General features: G+C 35.4%; 1 pseudogene; it reads right to left on the minus strand.

Annotated features, from left to right (window-relative positions):
• Nucleotides 1-2,220: 2,220 nt before the first annotated feature.
• On the minus strand, nt 2,221-3,042 carry LOC138378844 (ATP-binding cassette sub-family A member 10 pseudogene; annotated as a pseudogene).
• Nucleotides 3,043-13,614: the final 10,572 nt, after the last annotated feature.

Below are 13,614 nucleotides of genomic sequence, written 5' to 3' on the forward strand. Positions count from 1 at the left end.
TGCCAGAAGATAAATTTGCTAACTTATTTTTTTTAAGTTCTAACTTTTCCTGCCCTTCTTTTCATTGTTGTATATGCCAGTAACAGATTAAATTCAGTTCCTTATCTTCCTTACTCTGCTCCCACACTTCCCCATGACTGTGACCTCACTGTGGTCTCTGCCTCTACCCCTGCTTTCCTGAAAGATAGAGACAAATTTTTTGTGAACTTATGCCTTCTCCTTGCCTCTGTCATTGCAAACCTGAACTATCCTAAACCAGGTTTCAGTTAGTTGTCTTCCATTTTGCAAGAAAGTGCTCATTTAGCAAATTCATTATCCAGGAATTTACTTTACATGAATTTACACAACTACGTTAGGTACTTACTGTGCCTTTAGCAATGTACTTAGTTCCTTACTTCTGTGATCTCATTCAATTCTCATAAGCCGCCTTAAGAGTTAGGTACTACTATTTGTCCCATTTTATAAAGAAAGAAACTTTAACATAGAGTGTTTAACTAACTTGCCAAAGATATATAGTTAGTAAGTACCAGAGCTGGGATTAAAACTCGGATCCAATGGACATAAAGATCTGAGTTATTTGTCAAAAAATAAAATAGTTTACCCTTTCAACTTAGCAGATAAAGGATAAACAATAGCCACAAAATACTTGGTTAATATATGGTTAAATAGTTATGCTCATACTTACTAAAGAAAATTGGTTCACATTTTTTGCAGGATGAGTTTTAACACATTTTAAAAATTCTTTAAGGTATATATTATGACTTCACAGATAATTACTCTCCTGGATAGAATTCTACCCTCAGAAGAACATTCATGGCTAAATGAAGTTAAAAAATTCTCATCAAGTACTGTTTCAAATAGAAAAAAAAAAGAAATATAACAAACTAAATATCCAACAATAATAAAATTCAGGATATTTGTGTTAACGCATTAAAAACAGAAATGGTATATAATGATTTTTTTTTTTGAGACAGAGTCTCACTCTGTTGCCCAGGCTAGAATGCCATGGCATCGGCCTAGCTCACTGCATCCTCAAACTCCTGGGCTCACGCAATCCTCCTGCCTTAGCCTCCCAAGTAGCTGGGACTACAGGCATGTTCCACCATGCCCGGCTGATTTTTTCTGTATATTTTAAGTGGTCCAGCTAATTTCTTTCTATTTTTTTAGTAGAGACAGGGTCTTGCTCTTGCTTAGGCTGGTCTCGAACTCCTGAGCCCAAATGATCTGCCCGTCTCAGCCTCCCAGAGTGCTAGGATTACAGGCATGAGCCACCATGCCCAGCCCAATGATCTATTTTTTAATTGAGGTACCATTTATTTACAAAAATGCATAGACCTAAAAAAAGTTTAATGACTTTTGTCAATTATATCTAACCATGTAAACAATGCCCAAGAAAAGATATATATTAATAACATTTCCATTATTCCTAAAATTCCTTGGTATCCCTTTCCACTGGATTCCCATCTCCAAACCCAGGCTACTTTTTCTCTAGTCCTGATGCACAACTCTCAACCTAGGATTCTTCTTCAATGTCATTTATTTTCTCTTATGTTGGCTTTGATATATTTTTCATTCTTGGTTTAATCTCTACTTTCAGAGGTTTACATTTTCTAGAAGTTTCCTGAAAAAAGGTCCATGAAGGACACTTTTTTGAGAGGTACACATTTGAACATGGATTAATTTTACTCTCACACTGGTATAAGAGTTTGATCAAGTATACAATCCTAGGTTAGAAATCATTTTCCTTTTAATTTTAGGGCATTTTTCAGTTGTCTTCTATTCCCAGTCTTGTCATCAAAAATTCAGATCAGATGTTTTTGTAATTCTTGATACCTTGTTTATGACCTGATTTTTCTCTCTAAAACATAAAAGACCACTTATTTATTACTATTGTTCTGTAATTTCATGGTAATGTTACTTGATGTGGATCTTTTAAATTTCACTTTCCTGGGCATTTATTGTAAACTTTCAATTCAGAAATCCATGTCCTCTTGTTTTGGGAAAATTTATTTTACTATTTTAAGATTTCTTTTACTCTCTTTTTTTTGGAAAGGAAATTGATAATATAAGACAAAAACCTTTAGAAAGTTGATGGGAAATTCTGCAACTGACTACAGTGAAATAATTAATGATAGGTCAATGCTTCTTATTAAAAAAGTATAAGAGCTATATACATTTCAAAAATAATATATTTTTTTTCTTATAGTAATTCTGTACTAACTAGTTAAAATAAAGAAACCAAGAATCGTGAGCCAAGATGTCAGCTTCATCTATGAACTGGGTACTGACAAGGATAACACGGTCTATTTTATGCTCTTTCAGGAGGTTCCAAACTCGGTGCCTTGAAAAGGGATCCAATCCATCAGTTGGTTCATCCAGTAATAAAACCTGAGGATCTCCTAAAATGGCAATCCCAAATGTTAGTTTTCTCTTTTGTCCACCACTTAGATTTTTAGCAATAACATCTTGAATGTTTTACATATCTAATTCCATTATAATTCTTTTTACCTCTTGTTCTACTTCCTTTGGCCGAATCCCTTTTATTTTAGCAAATAGCCTGAGGTTTTCTCTCACAGTGAGAAAGTCAAATTGAAAATTGAATTGTGGACAAAATCCAATGTTCTTTCTGATTTCTTCTATGTCAGTTAGTTCAGAGAGTTGGGTATTATAAATAGTGGCTGATCCTTCTGTTGAAATAGACAATCCACTAAGAATGTTTAGCAGTGTTGATTTACCAGCTCCACCATGCCCAAGTATTGCAGTGACCTGTCCTTCATATATGTCGAGAAATATGCCCTGAAATGCTTCCACTTTTCCAGGCTTTCCATTATATTCTTTTTTAATATTTCTGATTCTTATGGCTTCTTTTTCATGGAATTCTGGAGACACTGGTTCAAAAGAGTCATCAGAGAAATGCTTGGGATTTATTTTATTCTGAAAGACTTCATGATGAGTATTTTTATGTTTGGACCAAAATGAAGACTTTAGGAAAAACAATGGAGAATGCCAGTGGCCATCTTTGTCAGGCAAAACCCGCTCAAAATATTTAAAGGTGGTAGAGAGATGTCAAATCAAGAAGGATTATAATGAATACATTCCCAAGAGGTAGAATCTTTCTAAAGTAAGATGAGATCTGTGGCTATACCTTAGAGTATTCACCAAACCTGGGATCACATTTGGCCCAGGCAGCAAGCTGCTAGCAGGATGCAAAGAAACCATGTGAAACTTTCACTTGCTATGTGGGACTGAAATGACATAATTTGAGACTTGGATATATTAGTTTTCTTATTGCTGCTTTAACAAATCACCACAAACTTAATGGCTTCAAATAATACACATTCATTATTGTACAGTTTTGGAGGTCAGAAATCTGACATGGGTCTCACTAGGCTAAAATCAGTGTCAGTAGAACTGTGTTCCTTCTGCAGACTCCAAGGGAACCTCCGTTTCTTGCCTCCTTTAGCCTCTAGTGGCTGTCCACATTCCTTGGCTAATGGCCCCATCATTCCAATATCTGCTTCTGTAGTCATATTGCCTTTTACTCATTCTAATCTCTCACCTCCCTCTAATAAGAATCCTTGTGATTACATTAGGTCTACTGAGTCATTCAGAATAATCTCCCCATGTCAAGATTCTTGAATTAATCACATCTACAAAGCTCCTTTTATCATATAAAATGACATTCTTAGGGATTAGGATGTGGGTAACATTGGGGTTTCATTATTTAACCTACCACAGTGGGCCTCAAACACATGGCTGGCTTCCCTTTCAAAGAGTCACGTATTTGTTAAACTAAGTACAAGAAGAACTAACTATAATGGGAATAGCTCATAAAAATAACCTGTAAGTGAGTGAAAAGGCAAGCCACAGATGGAAAAAAATCGCAATATAAATGACAAAGGACTAGTATCTACAACTACTAAACTAATAAAAAAGTAACTAATATAGATCCCCTACAGGTCAATACTAAGAAGACAACAACCAACTATATAAATCAGAAAAAGACTTAGCCAGGTAATTCACAAAAGAGAATATTCCAAAGGCCAATAAGTTATGAAAAGGTGTTGAATTGTATTAGTCATCAAGTGCATGGAAATTAAAACTTCAATGCACTACCACTACACATTCATCAGAATGGATACAAATGAAAGATGTATTATTAAATGTTGATGATGTGCAATAACTGAAACTCTTGTGGACTGATGGTAGGAATATAAATTGTTACAAGTACTTTAGAAGATTTTTTGAATATCTACTAAAGATATCCACTAAAGCCAAACAAATGTATACTCTGTGATCCAGTAGTATTACTTCTAGACATACATCTGACAAAATATGAACATATGTAAACCAAAAGATATTTGTACATAAATGTTCATATTAGCATATTTGCAAATAGTCGAAAACTGCAAATTACTCAGATATCCTTTGACAGTTGAATAGATGAATAAAATGTGCAATATGTATACAATGAATAACTATACAGCAATAAGAATGAAAAATCCATTATATAACTATATGCAACAATATAGATAAATCTCACAAACATAATGTTGAACAAAAGAAGCCAGACATAAAAGTGTACATATTACATGATTCCATTTCTTAAACTATAAAAGTTGTCAAAATCAATCTTTTCTGTTAGACATCAGGACAATTTTAGCATTAGGAGGGGATAGTGACTAGAAAGGGACACTGGGGGCCTTTTGTAATACTGCCAATATTCTGTGTCTTGATTTGGATGCTGGTTACATGAGTGTATTCATTTTATTAAAAATAAGCTATACATTTATGATTTGTGCACTTTCCTATATATAAATTATATTTCATTAAAATTTCTAAAAATGTTGATAGGGCTTTGAATAAGTAATTTTTTTTAATTTTAAATTTTTTATTTTTGAATAATTTCAGTTTTAAGGAAGAGTTTTATAAATAGTACAAAGAGTCTGTATACTCTTCACCCAGCCTTCAATAAAGTTAACATATAAGCATGTTGCATTGGTCAAAACTGAAATTAACATTGGTATAACACTATTAACTAAACTATAGACTTTATTCAAATTTCACCAGTTTTTCCACTAATGTCCTTTTCTCCATTCCAGGATTCAATTCAGGATACCACATTGCATATGACTAAGTAATTTTTAGTATTTGGGAAAAGTTTCCTATGTAATTTTGAATATAGTATATTTATAACAACAAAAATGTAGAAATTATATCAATGTTCAACATTAGCAGAATTGTTAAATTCTATATGAAATAGTATCCATCAATTGTATTTGAAGGACATCTAATAATATAGTTATAAAATGCAAAATTTGATAAATATCATGATCCCACTGTTGGTAATTTGGTAAATGACATAAATTTGATAAATGCTATGATCCCAATAAAATTAATGCTACATAAATATTCTATATGAAAACATATTAAAAAAAAACTCTTTCCAGAAATGTATTAACATGTTAGTAGTGGTTATATTTGGATTGTATAATTACATGTGTTTTTCATATTCTCCTTAAAGTCCCTTGTATGATGACTCTTCCCAACTAGCTTCCAACAAACCATTAAGCCTTAATGTTCTAAAGTAGAGTTTGTCACATTTTTCTGTAAAGGTCAAGATAATAATTACTTCAGATTTTGAAGGACATATGGTCTTTGTCACAACAGTTACTCAAAATTGCTATTTTCGTGTGAAAGCAGTCATAGACAATGACATAAACACTCATAAAACGAATGGTTGTGGCTGTTTTCCAATAAAACTTTATTTATGAAAACAGGCAGCAGGCCAGGTTTAATCTGCAGGCTGCAGATTCCCCAATCTTGTTCTAAATCATTCTCTTATGCATCTAGAATGGTAGTAATTGTTTATTGTCCTTGGAAAATTGAAAAAAAGTTACTCCCATCCTTTTCTATTGTGCTTAATTCTTTCACAGAACATATTTAGAAAGGTTGATATACTTTTTTTTAATTCTCAGAAACAATCAACTATTTATTTTATAATTAACATTTTATTTTAAATAAAATGTTTTTAAGTCCAATCAATACAGTATGGGGAAAGGCCAAGAAGAGGACAAGATGAGTGTGGATACAAAAGTTGTGCAGAAAATGATAATCAGAAGTAAGAAAAAAGCACTTGTTACGGAAAAGCATGGATAGATGCAAGAAATATTAAGAAAGTTTGAAAACCAGAAATTGTAGATTCATTGGCTGTGAGGGGAGTAGAATTACTTCATTGATTCTGGCTTGGGTATTGAGTAGATGGTGCTAGCATTTGCTCTAAATGAGAAACACTGAGACTCAGAAATAGTTGGTGAGTACAATACTGAGGGATTTCTTTAAGTGCTTGTTCTAGAGACCCTTCAGTAAGATATTTTCCATGTGTTCTCTGATAACAGTCCATTACTTGGGTCTTTTTTTTTTTTTTTTTGACAGAGTCTCACTCTGTTGCCCAGGCTAGAGTGAGTGCCGTGGCGTCAGCCTAGCTCACAGCAACCTCAAACTCCTGAGCTCAAGCGATCCTCCTGTCTCAGCCTCCCGAGTAGCTGGGACTACAGGCATGCGCCACTATGCCCGGCTAATTTTTTCTATATATATTTTTAGCTGTCCATATAATTTCTTTCTATTTTTGGTAGAGATGGGGTCTCGCTCTTGCTCAGGCTGGTCTCGAACTCCTGAGCTCAAATGATCTGCCCACCTCGGCCTCCCAGAGTGCTAGGATTACAGGCGTGAGCCACCGCGCCCGGCCATTACTTGGGTCTTGATGAATGGATAACATGGCTGTAAGCCAGTGTTCTTTCCTCTGTATTGCATATTAGATGATTGCTTTTGAGCAAGCAAAGGATCAGGTTAATTAAGATGACATCTATTACTTTGGTAAATATAAAGCATAGAGAATCATTTCAGTATATACTGAGATGAAAACAAAGCATCCTTTCTGTTTTTATCTCTTTGTAAGAATTTCCCTCATAAAATCCTTCTATCATTCCAGCTGTCAAGTAAAAACAAAAGTTGGACAAGAGTTGGAAGGTGTATGTCTATTTTTTATTAGTATTTCACATTTATATGTCTTAAAGATATTATGATTATGCTAAGATATGGATACAATAAATATGAGTGAGTTCATTTTACAAACTCCAAATATATAAGAGAATTTCAGTAATAATATAAAAAATACACTGATAAGAGACCTGACAGAAACAAAACAATGGTGGCCAGGAAAAAATCCATTAAAACACCTGACAATTCAGCTTTGCCTTCTACTCTCCCTTTCAAATACATCCTGGATTTAATCAATTGCCACAGAGCCTTCTCTATGCCTTTACCATCTGCCATTACTCTCCATTTCCAGAGCCCCTGCATCAGTTTAAGCTCAAGCTGATACAACAAGCTGATTGTTGTACCCATTTCCTATGCCTCTAGGCTCTCATCACTTTTAATCTCCCATCTATACTGTTGCCAGATTCATGTTTAAGCTCTCACTGATGATGTCACTCCCTAAGTACAAAAGCTCATTTCCCACTATTGTAGCCAAATTACATCACTTGCACTTCCCAGAACCCTCCCCTCACTCTTCGATTTCTGGCTACTCGCCATTTCTTAATGTTATTCCTTCTTACCAACTGATCTTCTCCCTTCATCATTATCTCTGCCTGTCAAAATCCTGCCCATTACTCAAAGCCAGTCTCAAAATTCTTTACATTTGTTTTGTATTGAAGCCTTTGTGTTGTCTTAGTCTATTTTGGATTACTTAGGAAACTGAAGAGTGGACTTGGACAGTGTAGCAGCTGTACACATTTTTGACTGTAAGTAGATTTTATTTATCTTGGCACAGCTTTAGGTGGGACAAATGGGACATCAGTCACATCAGCACAGAAGAACAGTGATGTGATCCATATTAAAGCAAATTTCCCTTATATCCCTTCCTTGGACTATAGGTGTCTGTCTTATTTCTGTTAGATTGTAAGCTCCAGAAGACCTCAGACCACGCTGTACACTCTTGGTATCCATTGAAGAGCCTAAAGCAATGCTTTTCTCTTTGTATATGCTACATTGAATCAATTTAAGTGTAAATTTGTGTCCAGTCATTCACAACTGAGTCAATAGTGATAACACTATCCTGTTTATTCCAGATTGTTGGACATCATATACATTATTTTCCTTTTTTTCCAGATAAGGTCTGGCTCTGTCACCCAGGCTGGAGTGTACTGACTTCACTGAACCTTAAACTCCTGGATTCAAGCGATCCTCCTGCCTCAGCCTCCATCGTAGCTGGTACTACAGGTACGTGCCACCATGCCCGGCTATTTTTTTCTGTTTGTAGAGACAGAGTCTCACCATGTCGCTCAGGCTGTTCTGTAAATCCTGGTCTTAAGGGATCCTCCCACCTTGACCTCTTAAAGTACTGGTATTATAGGTGTGAGGCACAACACCTGGCCCCATATACATTGTTTTCTAATTGTCCTTTCCTATTTCTAACTAGCATTCCTGGGCTATAAGATTATGGTCACAGAAGGACTGAGGTAAATGTTGTACATGCCAAAGGCTAATGAATGGGGAAATTTCCACCTAAATTTCTTCACAATTAGCTGGTAAAATGAGACATCTGTATTCAAAATGAAACATAGGCAGGAGCACTGACTACTGACCAGAACAATATAATGGAAAAAGACACAGCAGGAATGTGTTGATGACTTATTTTTTTTTATTTTGACTTCACATAATAAAGCAGTGCCCCCACAGAGGCTAGAAAGATAGAGAGGCTACTCTATGTATTTATTAACTTTTTATGCTTTCTTTGTGAACAAAAGTAAAACCAAAAATAAATGGGAAAGATGCACTTTAATTAAATAGGAATATAGTGTAGAGAAACATTCTGGGTCATTCTAGCCTAGTCAAGTATTATTCTATGTGCCTTTCTCTAAACATACAATATGATAATGATGCTCAGGCATGCTTAACATTACACTGAGGTAGTTTTCCTCCCCAAATGGTTACTTTAAATATCTACAATGCTTAGATGGCCACCTGGAAACAAATAACAAACTATTTTGGCCTAATTCTAGTCAAAAGAGATGAGAAGTAATAATGACCAAATATATAATAATTGAAAATGCTTGTCAATAGCTGGAAAAGAGATTTATATTTAAATGTTTTATGTCCACTGGTTTATGCAACAGAGAGAATTCTGAGTTTTATTCAGGGATAAACCTTACCTTGTTATATAAAATTGCCTACTTTGTTGTAATACTCTTCATAAAATCAAACTGGAAAGGACTCCAGGACTTCTGAGAAGATATAAGGCTCTGAATTTTAGAGCTACAAGGAATCTCAAGTATAATCTTATCAGTTCTTTCCTCATATTTCACATGAGTAAGCAGAGGCTCAGAGATTTGCCTATTTGCATGAGATTGTCTGAATCAGGAAAGGAGACCAAATTTGTGGCACTGAAGCCGGCACTATTTCCAATTAAGCATTTTACAGAAAGTGAAATTTCTACCCTAGGTTTTAGGGATCATTATTTAACTCAAATAAAAATAAAGGACTTCTAATTTAAAAGTATTTCCAAGTGACTTATCTTTCTGTACAAATTTATCAATTTCTTTATGTTGGCCTCTAATGTCCCTGTTATAAATCTAAAACATGCCATTTTTGCAGGTGATCATCTTACAGTCTACAGGAATAGAAATCAGCACATAGCAAACCTATACCTGGTAGCATCTGAATGCATCTTCCAAATGTCAACAGAAAAACAGCCAAATTCTGTAGAATAATTGAAAGAGGTTTATTCTGAGCGAAATTTGAGGACCATGACCTGGAGCCATGCCCAGGAAGCCTTGAGCAAGTAGACTCACTGTGGTTGGGTTACAGTGTGGTCTTACACATTTCACAGAGACAGGAATTGCAGGTAAAGTCATAAATCAATACATGGAAGACATACATTGGTTTGGCCCGAAAAGGCGGGATATCTCAAAGAGGGGAGGAGGCTTACAGGTTATATGTGGGTTTAAAGACTCTTTGACTCATAATTGGTTAAAAAATGAAGTTTTGTCTAAAGGCTTAGAATGTTTTAAAATGAGGAAGTCTGTAAATCAGAGACAAGCTACCAGCCATATATTTGTTGTGTAAATTGAGGACCTACAGGTTTGTCTTGAATAGCCTTAGGCCTGTCAATGAGTTACAAAAGATATCTACAAGAAGGGAGAGGGGAATGGTGAGGCATTTCTGACCTCCCTCTCTTGGCACAAAACTCAGTTTTAGGGTATCCCCTTGGCCAGGAGGGAGTTCATTCAGTCAGCCAGTGGTGGTGGTGGGGGAGTCTTAAGATGTTATTTTAATTCACACAAATCATCCTCTAATCCTATTGTAGGTCAAAATAAAAGCTACTATAACTAGAAAGAGAGATTTATCTGAGAAACTCATAAGAATCATTCTTAATTATGCTAGTCAAGCCTATTATCTTGTAAAAAGGCCTTAAAACCACTCATGTTCCTGATAGTATAAGTTTTAACCAAAAATTTTATAGTTGCAAGCAATTTCCCCATAAAATTGCAGATTTTATGCCTTCTTTCCTATTCAAGCAAAAATACTTTCCCAGACATATAGATCTGAGAAAAGCAAAATACTTCAGAGCAATATGAGCTCTGTGAGATATGCAAAATTTATCAGGTCCAGAGAGACATGAGTATGGGACTTCAGAGATGACCCCCTTCCCTGCAATTGTTTGAAGGCATTTTGTTCCCTGACTAGCTGCCTCACCCATTATCTTCATATTCCTGGAATTTTTGATGCAAAGAATAATGTATAGTCAATCAATATCTTATGTTATTTTAATGTAAATTCTTGGTAAGCAACTCAGGAACTGCCCTTCTTTTACCTTTAAAAAACTACTTGTCACTGCTGCTAATATCAGTGCATATTCAAGGAAACCTGAATCTAAGCTTCCAGGTTGTATTTCTCAAATTTGGCCCAAATAAACTTTCTTCTTATATTAGTTTTGCCTCAGTTTTTTTTTTTTCCTTTAGGCCGACAGACCACTCAAGGAAACTCCTGGATGTCAAAGTAGTTCCAGTGGTTACTGAAAGCTCAGAACTTGTCCTCAAGGCAACATAAGAAGAACAGTAAAAGTGGTTTGAGGAGAAGGAAAGAGAAGTTTATTACTTTGCCAGCAAAAGAGGAAAAATGGTAGACCTTCTCGTCTCAAATCCAAATTGCCTAAACATTAGCAGAAATACACAGCTTTTAAAAGGAGTGTCCCTCAGTTCTAGGCTATTGTGGTTAACTATTCTAATCATCCCATCTCTGTCTGCCAAAGACAAAGCCCCACCTAGGCCCACCTGGGGGGCTGGCGCTGCCTGGGATGGTTGAGTTATCTCTTGTAGCAAAGGACTTAACCTGCCTCAGGGAGGCAGGACAGGCCTCAGTTCCCAAAAAGAGTGGGGGAAGTTTTAAGGAGACAGAAAATATTTTTGCCATTTTGTTTTCAGGCCCTTTACCTCTGTTACACATTCACCACTCTCAATTTTAGGCTTCTATATCTATAGGAGGAGGGGCAACTACTCTGTTACAGTAGTTTCCCACATGATAACTGAATACTCCAATGAAAATATGTGGATGCTCTTTCTTAAAACATTAGCAGCCAGCTGACAGAAAAAACTTTAGAATGCCAATGTTTTCTCAATTTTTGAGTATTTCCATAATGCATGAGGAATATGCAGGAGAGATATTCCTTGAAGTCAAATATCTATAATAGCAATACACATATGCCTCTTACTCAAGTCTCCTACTAATAAAAAACATAATTTATTACATGTGTATTAACTATTTAGATTTTCAAAATACTTTTCCATATTAATGCATATGGTCCATATACTAAGTTAAGGAAAAATGAGCCTATCTTACCATCTCTGCACTTAGATAAGAAACTTAGATTCAGAGAGATGAAATGAATTGCTCAAGGCCATTACAAAAATGGAATTAAAATATTTTTCTAAGACTATTCTGTCCCTTGAAATAATGAAAGGACATACAAGAAGACAAACATATTTGATAATTTATGAAATCAGGAGGTATATCAAAAAATATCTGTTTAGTGGCTAAGTCTATTAATTTCACATCTATTGGACATCCCCTTGTGATGTCTCCCATACCTCTAAAACTAAATATTATAATTTTCATTACTGTTGTGTTGTTAATGTTGTTATTCACATAGCCAAACATTTTCATAAATCTTTAGTCTATAGTCATCAACACATTGAGTGGTATCCCTACTCAGCTTGCCCACCAATTGAGAACATCCAGCTTCTCTTTTTCCTTCACACACCAAATTCAATAATTCACAAAGCCCTGTGGATTCTGATTCTCTAACAGTACTTATCTATATTTTTTTATTCATCCTGACACTCAATGTTCTACTTCAGTCTTTTATTATCTCTCACCAGGAATAGTAAAGAGACCCTTAACTGTTCTCCTTGGGCTCAAGTTTTACTCTCCCTAAATTGTCATTTAAAGTGCTACCAGAGTGATTCTTCTTAACTCTGACCTACTCCCACAAAAAGTAAACAAAACAAAAACTGTGATAATACTCAACCACCTTTACTCACCCCCAGGACAAAGTCCAAATTCCTTAGTTCAAGCAAAACAAGACCTTCATTTTTTGACCCAACCTTCTCTCAGAAGATTTCTATATTTTTTTCTGTGCACTGCAAGGATAGGAGTGGATGATTTCTAAGTTTTTTTTTTCCCAGCTTTGACATTCTGTGATTCTGTGATTTGCTAAAGGAAATGGTGCTTGAGAGACATTACAAAAACCCCTGTTTTTTAACTTTCAGAAATATTTTTGTCAGGTAGAAAAGTGAGTTTTAAATACAAATCAGGGAAGTTTTGCCAGTCAAGAGAGAAGGCATGCTATCCACTCAAGTGGAACAAAACAATCTAAAGAGAATTTCATTTTTCCTCCAAGCTGCAAGCTGCAAATCAACATTAATATGATTTTTTACCAAGTAGCACTACATATTCAGGGCCATTAGGCTGGGTGATCTAAGGGGCTGAATTGAGAGGTGAAGTTATTAGTAGCATTATAAATTTATTAGTTGTAGTAGAAAAAATGATGTGGCACAGTATATTTGCAAAAAGGAGCTTGAGAAGGCTATTAACCGATACAACTGTCATGGAAAAGACAGAAGCCTCCCATATTCTCCCTTCCCATCTATCTTTTGCGTAGCAACTCAAAGACCTTCTTTTCAAATGCCATTTTTCTCATGATATCCTGCAATGGGTCTGAATTAGATGTATTTAAATAGTGACTTAATGAGATCTATGTCATCATTAATGTGATTGGTTAGGCAAAAACTGATGGCTATTTCAGATTAATCAACTTTTCGGTGGATTCTGTGACCACATATAGACACAGTAGGCTAGTGTAACGGATCAAACTGGAGCCCCATTTAAATTAAAGACTGATTCTCCTCTTCCTTGGCTTCTCTAGGTCTCTCCTTTCAAAGGCAGCCTTGGGCCCTCAGCCCTTTAGGCCTGCTGCCAGGCCAAAGTAGGCATTGTAACCAAGCTCTGGGAATCACTGCATTTTGTGCTCTAAGAAATCCAGCAACATTTTCC

Source organism: Eulemur rufifrons, chromosome 30 (genome assembly GCF_041146395.1).
Source record: "Eulemur rufifrons isolate Redbay chromosome 30, OSU_ERuf_1, whole genome shotgun sequence".
Lineage (NCBI taxonomy): Eukaryota > Metazoa > Chordata > Mammalia > Primates > Lemuridae > Eulemur > Eulemur rufifrons.